The sequence below is a fragment of the Triticum dicoccoides genome, chromosome 5B, assembly GCF_002162155.2.
Source record: "Triticum dicoccoides isolate Atlit2015 ecotype Zavitan chromosome 5B, WEW_v2.0, whole genome shotgun sequence".
Taxonomy (NCBI): Eukaryota; Viridiplantae; Streptophyta; class Magnoliopsida; order Poales; family Poaceae; genus Triticum; species Triticum dicoccoides.
The window spans coordinates 548,279,336-548,289,997 of NC_041389.1; the positions used below are offsets into that span (position 1 = coordinate 548,279,336).

At 45.6% G+C, this 10,662-nt stretch overlaps 1 pseudogene; it reads right to left on the reverse strand.

The window, feature by feature from the left end:
* Nucleotides 1-1,079: 1,079 nt before the first annotated feature.
* On the reverse strand, nucleotides 1,080-3,119 carry LOC119310034 (annotated as a pseudogene).
* Nucleotides 3,120-10,662: the final 7,543 nt, after the last annotated feature.

Consider the following 10,662-nt stretch of genomic DNA (forward strand, 5'->3'; position numbering starts at 1 on the left):
CGAACCTTAAGTGTGTAGACCCTACGGGTTCGGGAACCATGCAGACATGACCGAGACGTTCTCCTGTCAATAACCAATAGCGGGATCTGGATACCCATGTTGTCTCCCACATGTTCCACGATGATCTTATCGGATGAACCACGATGTCAAGGACTCAATCAATCCCGTATTCAATTTCCTTTGTCTAACGGTATTGTACTTGCCCGAGATTCGATCGTCGGTATACCGATACCTTGTTCAATCTCGTTACCGGCAAGTCTCTTTACTCGTTCCGTAACACATCATCCCGTGATCAACCCCTTGGTCACATTGTGCACATTATGATGATGTCCTATCGAGTGGGCCCAGAGATACCTCTCCGTTTACACGGAGTGACAAATCCCAGTCTCGATTCGTGCCAACCCAACAGACACTTTCGGAGATACCTGTAGTGCACCTTTATAGCCACCCAGTTACGTTGTGACGTTTGATATACCCAAAGCATTCCTACGGTATCCGGGAGTTGCACAATCTCATGGTCTAAGGAAAAGATATTTGACATTGGAAAAGCTCTAGCAAAACGAACTACACGATCTTGTGCTAGGCTTAGGATTGGGTCTTGTCCATCACATCATTCTTCTAATGATGTAATCCCGTTATCAACGACATCCAATGTCCATGGTCAGGAAACCGTAACCATCTGTTGATCAACGAGCTAGTTAACTAGAGGCTTACTAGGGACATGGTGTTGTCTATGTACCCACACATGTATCTGAGTTTCCTATCAATACAATTATAGCATGGATAATAAACGATTATCATGAACAAGGAAATATAATAATAACTAATTTATTATTGCCTCTAGGGCATATTTCCAACAGGTCGCTGAGACAAAATTAAGGGACGAGACAATTCAGTATGAGATGAAGGATACGAAGGAGAGGAATCTCTAAGCTGATGTTGTCTCTTAAAGAACAACGAATATAGCTGGTGGTCAATAAGATGAACCGGGATCCTTTATTCAAGAAGCGGAGCAAGATACAATTTGTGTGGCTTCAACGACACAAAGAAATGGTGCTACACGATATAGTTGCATATCATCATGCCCCTGAGTGACTGATGCCTTCTCCTAAGTCCATTTTCTTTCTCTTGATCAGGGTCCCCAGATAGAGTTGGTAGAAGTGTTCTGCCATGAGCCACAGGATGGTCGTCAACTCGCCGCCGCTATTGAGCTTCTCGGCATGGGCCTTCCTGCTGCATTTGTTGCCCGCGTAGACCAGAATGTCGGTCCACACGTCAAGGACAAGTTTCACCGAGTCAAGCGTGCCATCCTTCTCCATTGTCAGCAGCTGCTTGGCAAGCTGAGCCACATAGGGGAGACGAGGAGCGTCGTAGCTGAAGCTCTTGCTCTCATACTCATCATACAGGTTTCTTGCAAGCTCCTCTCTATCGGCGACCCTGGAACTAGATTTCGGGTCATCGTGCAGGCGGAACAGGTTCTTGACCGTAGCACCGAGGTTCATGCTTTGACACCTATGTGTTGATCGCCTGGTCTTGACTAGGTTTTCGCAGGTTCGTTGGTACATCCTGTTTTGTGAGAGGCCTGGTAGCATCTCTGGTTGTTCCACGAGAAGGAACATCATGTAGTTGGATATCACCCTGATCGCCTCCACGTCGAGCCATGCCTCCTCTTCTTTGGCTCGCTCACTCTTGGCAAGGAAAACATCGCTGCAGACGTGCCAGATGATGATGCACTCCTGGAACTCGACGCCAAGGGAGTCCTTGAATATGCCTGTGAACAACTTGTTGCTGACCAGTGTTTCCTTGCCCCACCTGTTCCTGAGCATCCCTAGCGAGTTCACGGCCCCCTCCTTGTACATCTTGTTCATATGTTGAGAGATACAATCCTTGACATGGTCCGGCATGTCTATGACCCATGAGTAATGCTCCCTGTTCCAGAGCTCATTTAGCCCCAGTCCCACCATCTTGGCTAACCTGCCAAAGCAGAGGCCTGGTGAGCGCACTGTCAGAGCGAGTGCAAAAGTGCAGCATGTTGTACTGTCCCATGGTATATGACCATCTCCTTGATGTGTACCGGCTACCTCCTCCTACCCTGACAAGATGGTGAAGATATGCAACCACACGTCTAAGACGGTCCCATCTTTCATTACACAGAGCTGCGTACCGAAGCCAGCGACATCTGGTGGTACTCAGGAAGGCAAATGTCCAAGAGGAGCCTAGGGCGTTCAGCAGCGATGTCGTCTCCATGAACAAGGCACCACCATACAATACGTAGGTGATATAGACATCAACTCTGCGGTTGTCGTCCTTGTCAATGAACTTGAAAAGCAGCAGTGAGGCGACAATGGCGAGTGGCGAGACGAGACGTACCGAGTAGCCGAACCAGGTGTGGATGACGGCTGCCTTGGTGTACAGCATGTCGTACATGAGGGATAGCTCGGTCTCCATCAATCGCCATAACTTGACCTCGCCTATCATCTTGGTGGTGTCTTGGCCATGTGAATCATCTTCCATCGCTGGATAATCAACGACAGCGCGCTTGCATATATGGAACAGCGAGTGAGCTCGTCGCACAAGGGATTCCTCATCTAACTCTTCATCCTTCAGCACTTTATCCTGAGGGTGAAAGTGTCCATGCATGGCCGGCGGTTGCTTCTCGATGGAGCCTCGGATGCTGTCCAGGTTGCCGCACATGAGCGCCCACGTCTTCTCCCCGTACTTGACGGTCCCGATGGCGAACATCAAGGCGGAGGCAAGCTGCAGCGATGCTCCCCTGTCCGTGATGTGCTCGTAGAGGACATACACGGCTCCGGACACCTGAAGGACGGCATGGAGCAAGTGGCGCTTCCACAGCTTGCTATCCTCCAGAGAGTAGGCGGTGATGTTGTCCGGGCCGCCGAGGTGCAGCAGGAGGAACGGCGCCCAGAGCGCGACGATGGGGTGCTCGTGTGGCGCGCCCTTAAGGGAGAGGTGGCCAAGGGCAGCGACCGCAGCACGGGATGGGCACCGCGCCTGCGGATCCCGGCAAAGAGGAAGAGGGCGACCTGGAGCCCGAGGCTGAGGAGCACCAGGATCTGGATGGACCAACGCTTCCAGAGCTCCCCGGGCCAAGCAGCCATTGCTCCTGTTCGAATAGGCAAATCACTAAGCTAACAACACAGGTTCTTACGATCGAATGCGCGCCGTACTCTTAACAAAATATACATATACGTATATCGCTTGAGATATAAGACGATGCCGCTAGCTACGTCCGCTCCAGCACATTTCACTAGTGGCGATGATGCATGGTATACGTACCGTCGTCCCAAAATCAGTCTGGTCCCCGGCCGGCCGAGATGAGGACGCGGCCGGCAGCGAAACAGGGAATGGATAGGCTCAGACTCGTTGCTTCCACCCCCAGTCCCAAGTCCCAACTAACTAGCTAGTATAGCCAAAGTATGATCACTCCATCCATACGCGTGATTCCGTGCTTGGTGCCTTGGTGGTTCCAACTAATCCATCAATTATCTCCTGCGCGCGCACACACACCAATCCAATCTATCAACCATATATTAGGACATGAAGGAGATGATTGATGGATTAGTTCCCGACCCATGTGGCGGCTAGAAACCAGTACGACATAAAGTATGGTTAATTTATAGTTGTAGATGGACAACTTTATAGCCAAAAGTAGGCATGCCCCCATTATATTAAGGGACACTTGTAGAGCGGATCAATGTTGCATTTCAAAGGTTTACATCTATCTAACGTATGTTAAAGGTATTTGGCTCTATAATCAGTCTTCAGGTATGAATCCCATGCGAATTTGATAGGGGTAGATCGGGAGACACCCTCCTCCCCGCAGCGGAAGAGAGCTCCGCCTCCGCTGCCGCCTAATCTCCCGCCTCCGGCCACCTCCTTCACAATAGAGACTAGATCCAAAATCCTCTCCTCACCCTCCATCCATCCCGGAGTCCAACGCTCTCGGGCGACTCGGGGGCGACCTCCCTCCTGCCGCCAGCATAGCCACCTCCTCTCCCTCCCTTCCTTGCCGCCGCATGAGGCTGGCGCCGGGTAAGCTCGTGGTGCAGCCGGGGACTGCGGCGGCAGGGCACTTGATGTGTTGCCTTGCGCTGGAGAGCGATTGGATCTAGGGCGGTGGCCCTTCCGGCGAGGCCCCTCCGTGCTACAGCGAGCGGCGGGGCTGGTGTGGTGCCGGTGGTCTGGTCAGACGGCCGACGGATCTTCGGTGAACCAGGGCTTGGTGTGGCTGCTCTTGCGGCCGGCGGCGCCTGGCCGCTGTCCTCCGGCCCTGATCGCTGTGCTTCCCTCATGTGGATTCCTGGCGGTGCCGGCGTGGCTTGCCGGGACCCTGGCCGGTGGCCAGGGGTGAAGCTGGTGGAGGAGATCTAGATTGGAGGAAACCCCTTGGTCGGGCCCGGCCGGCCGCACCGATGACGATGCTTAAGGGCGCCACTTTTCTTCTTATAGACGTCGGTCTATGGCTGCTCCTCTACTTCCCTCCTACCTGCCTCTCGGGTGAAAACCCAACTCTGGTAGGCGGCGGCGGCGTCCTTGACGTCGTGACCTTCCTAAAGGCGTCGCCTTCAGGACTGAGTGGTGGTGGGCACTGTGTGGGTCCTTGACGGTTGCTGGTGGTGGGCACTGCTTCGGGGGAAATCCTAGGATTTGGTCTTCCAGATCGGACGATGGTGGTACTGCGGTGCCGTTTCTCTCTTGGGAGCATCGTTTGTGGAGCAGGGGCTAGATGGAAGAGGCAAGAGGTGGAGCGGCTTTGTCTTGCATTGAGCTTTGGTGGAACTGTCAAGTCATGCCTGACCGATAGGTGCTGCACTGGGTCATGCCTGGTTGGCAAGTGCTACGCACGACAATCTTCTAGAGTCTTCGCGTCTGGACGGATGAGCGCAGGGCGGTAGCACCGTTGGGCGTCGTGGTGGCGTCGACGGATGTCCGGACTGGCAATGATGATGCAGATCTCTCTCCTGAATATGGGTCTGTGGTCCGATGATGATGGCGGCTTCTAAAGCGTGTGCATGTGGTGTGCGCTTTAGATCTGCTGCACCGGCTGTTGGTCCCGATACTTTATGTGAATGGATTGGCGACGACACCGATTTTAAATATGGGGAGTGAGAGCACTCCACATTCTCGAGTTTCTAGGTGCGAGTGGTAGTTTTGGGTGGATTGATGTATGTTTTTGTCAGAGCTTTACAAAATAATTATTAAAGATGGCTACAATGCATCGATTGATGCAGAGGCCGAGGGTTTAACCTCCTTTTTCAAAAAAGAAACTTAAAGGTATTTGACGGGGGATGAGTGTATGCGCGTGTATATGAGCGCTTATGTCTGTACTGATGTTCAAAAAAAACCAAACGTTCGATCTAAGGAAGCATCCCGCAAACATAGACGTTCGTTGGGAATAATGCCCCAAACACGAACCACCCTTCACGATCGCTAAACACAAAACCAACCCCAAAGTGGGCCAAAAAGACATCCAACTTTCGTGATAAAGCAAACAGATATTAAAAAGATATTACTTCCTCTGTTCCATAATATAAGATATTTTTGCAAGTTAACATAGCTTGCGAGCTGAAAAAGCCTACGGATAAAGATTGCCACCTTTTTGAAATAAAACAACACGTAGATAAGGATTAGAAAAATTCATGTAGTTTGACATGTCTAGAAGATAGCCACAAATTGTTACAAACAAAAAAGTTGACAAGCTTCTAAATAACAAAATTCAGTTTTGCTAGAACTCATCTAGATGAGATATAATTTGATCTCATTCACCTTTTATAACCATTAGATGTGATGCTATAAGATGCGTGTGTGCTGATGTGGGTTGCATCTATTTTTGTTTTCAAAGTGAATGAGACCAAATTATGTCTCATCTAGATGAGTTCTAGGTACTTTCAACAAAATTACCATGTATTCAATGTGGGTATGTGCATTTTCTGTACAAGGTTACCGTGGTATGTACATAAATTAAACAACCATTTGCAGAAATTAAACAACCATGTTTCTTTTGAAAGTAACGATATGACAAAATTACAAAAGATGACACTCCTATCCATAATATATTTTTGATCATTTGCGAGTAAAATTGCAACATGTATATGATTTTCAACAAAAAAATAGCAAAAAAAAGGCATATGAACAAAGTTACCACGATATGTACAATCAAATTGCCATCAAAGTAGGACATTCATATGTGTAAAACAGAAGAACAAAAAGAACTGTCATCCATAAAACATCTTAAGTTTACATGTGATTTTTTTTGTCATGTTCATAAAATGTCAATAAAAAATTTCATGTTCTAATTAATAAATTACCAGGTTTTAATAATTAAAATTGTAGTGTGCTAAAGAATAAAATTTCCATATTCTAAATTCATTAAATTTCCAGGTTTTAATAAATAAAATTGAAGTGGGCTACAAAATAAAATTGCCTTGTTCCCATTAATAAAATTGCCATGGTCTAATTAATACAATTGCCATGGGCTAAAAAATAAAAATTGCCATGGGCTAAACAATAAAATTGCCATGCTACCAACAATAAATCTAACATGGGGTAAACCGACTTTGTACAACCTAAGCCCCTTATGAGGCTATATAAACCGAAGGGTTAGATCGGAGGCAGGATCATAACATTACTAGGCTAGCCAAACTAGGGTTAGCCAATTCGATCTCGTGGTAGATCAACTCTTATAACCCCTATACCCCTCACATATAATCAAGCAGGAGTAGGTTTTACCTTTATTAAGAGGGCCCGAACCTGGGTAAACATTGTGTTCTTTGTTCATTGTTATCATCGGTCCTCAGACATACAGCTTGGGCCCCCTACCCGAGATCTGCCAGTTTTGACACCGATACCCTGCAACAGAAGAAGAGTTGGAGCAGCGCGTTCGGGTGGTTCAACTCCTCCTCGTACGATCTCCCCTGAACAGCCAGTCGTTGGATCCCTCGTACAGGTTCACCGGAGCGGCGCAAGCGCACCGCCTCTAACGGTATCCGCGCGTGCAGGAGGAACATCATGCAGCGGACTGCTAGGTCCGATCACACAACCGGCGGCGAGTCGAGGTGTCTATTCGCAACACATGCAAACCCTAGTGACAGCGCCGAAGCGATCAACCGAATGAGTGCGCCGCACCTCCACTTTATATAGGCGTCCGTCGCAGGCTCAACACTTGGGCCTCTGATACGTCTCCAACGTATCTATAATTTATGAAGCATTCATGCTATTTTATTATCTGTTTTGAATTATTACGGGCTTTATTATACACTTTTATATTACTTTTGGGACTAACCTATTAACCGGAGGCCCAGCCCATATTGCTATTTTATTGCATGTTTCAGTATTTCGAAGAAAAGGAATATCAAACGGAGTCCAAACGGAATGAAACCTTCGGGAGCGTGATTTTTGGAACGAACAATGATCCGGGAGACTTGGAGTACAAGCCAGGGAAGCTTCGACGAGGCCAGGAGATAGGAGGGCGCGCCCACCCCCCTGGGCGCGCCCCTGTCTCATGGGCCCCTTGAGCCTCCCCCGACCAACTTCTTTCGCCTATATATTCCCATATACCTTGAAACCATCGAATACGAAGATAGATCGGGAGTTCCACCGCCACAAGCCTCTGTAGCCACCAAAAACCTCTCGGGAGCCCGTTCCGGCACCCTGCCAGAGGGGGAATCCCTCCCCGATGGCCATCTTCATCATCCCGATGCTCTCCATGACGAGGAGGGAGTAGTTCACCCTCGGGGCTGAGGGTATGTACCAGTAGCTATGTCTTTGATCTCTGTCTCTTTCTCTCTCTCTCTCTCTCTCTCTCTCTCTCTCTCTCTGGCACGATCTTGATGTATCGCGAGCTTTTCTATTATAGTTGGATCTTATGATGTTTCTCCCCCCTCTACTCTCTTGTGATGAACTGAGTTTTCCTCTTGAAGTTATCTTATCGGATTGAGTCTTTAATGATTTGAGAAGACTTGATGTATGTCTTGCCGTGGTTATCTGTGGTGACAATGGGGTATCACGTGCCACTTGATGTATGTTTTGGTGATCAACTTGCGGGTTCCGCCCATGAACCTATGCATAGGGGTTGGCACACGTTTCCGTCTTGACTCTCCGATAGAAACTTTGGGGCACTCTTTGAAGTACTTTGTGTTGGTTGAATAGATGAATCTGAGATTATGTGATGCATATCGTATAATCATGCCCACGGATACTTGAGGTGACAATGGAGTATCTAGGTGACATTAGGGTTTTGGTTGACTTGTGTCTTAAGGTGTTATTCTAGTATGAACACTAGAATAGATCGATCCGAAAGAATAACTTTGAGGTGGTTTCGTACCCTACCATAATCTCTTCGTTTGTTCTCCGCTATTAGTGGCTTTGGAGTGCTCTTTGTTGCATGTTGAGGGATTGTTATATGATCTATCTATATTATTATTGTTGAGAGAACATGCACTAGTGAAAAGTATGAACCTTAGGCCTTGTTTCCTATCATTGCAATACCGTTTATGTTCACTTTTATCATTAGTTACCTTGCTGTTTTTATATTTTCAGATTACAAAAACCTATATCTACCATCCATATTGCACTTGTATCACCATCTCTTCGCCGAACTAGTGCACCTATACAATTTACCATTGTATTGGGTGTGTTGGGGACACAAGAGACTCTTTGTTATTTGGTTGCAGGGTTGTTTGAGAGAGACCATCTTCATCCTACACCTCCCACAGATTGATAAACCTTAGGTCATCCACTTGAGGAAAATTTGCTACTGTCCTACAAACCTCTGCACTTGGAGGCCCAACAACGTCTACAAGAAGAAGGTTGTGTAGTAGACATCAAGCTCTTTTCTGGCGCCGTTGCCGGGGAGGTGAGTGCTTGAAGGTATATCTTTAGATCTTGCAATCGAATCTTTTTGTTTCTTGTTTTATCACTAGTTTAGTTTATAAAAGAAAACTACCAAAAAAATGGAGTTAAGTTTGTCTCATACGCTTCATCTTTTTAATATCTTTCGTAAGTATGATGAAAAGGAAAATTGTGCTCAAGTGCTAGAAGAAAAAATCTATAGAATGTTTGATACTAAATCTTTGAATGATGAGCATGATTGCAAAGTTGTTAGTATGAATTCCTTGAATATCCATGATGCTAATGACATGCAAAGCCACAAGCTTGGGGAAGCTATGTTTGATGAATATGATATTTTTTGTCCCCCAAGTTTTGATATACAAAGTTGCTATGATGATAGCATGCCTCTTACCTATGATGATTATATTGATGAAAGTGGGTTTGGAAGAGTGTCAACTTTAGGAAGTAGTGATCCCACTATTTTGGAGGATATTTAATCTTATTGTGATGAACATGAAAGTGGATTTGGAAGAGTGTCAACTTTATTTAGTGATGATTCCACTATTTTGGAAGAGGTTCCAATTGATTATGAGAACAAAGTTGCTATCTATGATGATTATTTTGATGACTTGTATGCTATTAGGAATAATGATAACCATGAAAGTTGTCATCATGATTTTAGTTTTCAATTGGATTATGCCTCATATGATAATTATTTTGTTGAGTTTGCTCCCACTACTATTCATGAGAAGAAATTTGCTTATGTGGAGAGTAGTAAATTTTCTATGCTTGTAGATCATGAAAAGAATGCTTTAGGTGCTGGCTATATTGTTGAATTCATTCATGATGCTACTGAAAATTATTATGAGGGAGGAACATATGCTTGTAGGAATTGCAATAATATCAAGTTTCCTCTCTATGTGCTTCAAGTTTTGAGCTTATGCTTGTTTTACCTTCCTATGCTAGTTGATTATTGTTCCCATAAGTTGTTTGCTCACAAAATCCCTATGCATATGAATTGGTTTAGACTTAAATGTGCTAGTCATATGCTTCATGATGCTCACGTTATGTTTCAATTCTTATCTTTTATGTGAGCATCATTGTCATCATCATGCCTAGCTAGAAAGGCATTAAAGAAAAGCGCTTGTTGGGAGGCAACTCAATATTTATCCTTACAGTTTTTTTGACAGAAAGACTGTAAGGGAACCCCCTACAGTATAATTGGTGCAACAAACCCAAATTGCAAATACCATGCCTTGAACCTGGGTGGGTGGGAAGGCATCAGCCCCTTCCCACCACTAGGCTATGCCTTAGTCTGCAACCTGGGTGGTTTATCCTTACTGTTTTTGTGTGTTCACATGATTATGCTACTGTAGTAATCATGTTTTATAGCTTTTGTTTCAATAAAGTGCCAAGTAAGACCTTTAGGATAGCTTACAGTGATAGTTGTGTTGATCCTGCTGAGAATTAGAAACTTTTGCATCCAGTAAATTAGTTTTGATAATTCACCGAAACGTGCTTCTGATCTTATTATTTTTGCTCTGGATTGGTACACAAATTTATTACGACTTCATAATTTGGTAGGAGTTTTGGAGTTCTAGAAGTATACGTTTGATACAGATTACTACAGACTGTTCTATTTTTGACAGATTCTGTTTTGTATGTGTTGTTTACTTATTTTGATGAATCTATGAGTAGTATCGGAGTGTGTGAACCATAGAGAAGTTATAATACAGTAGATATTACACCAATATGGATTTAGAATGAGTTCATTACAATACCTAAGTGGTGGTTTTATTTTCTTATACTAAC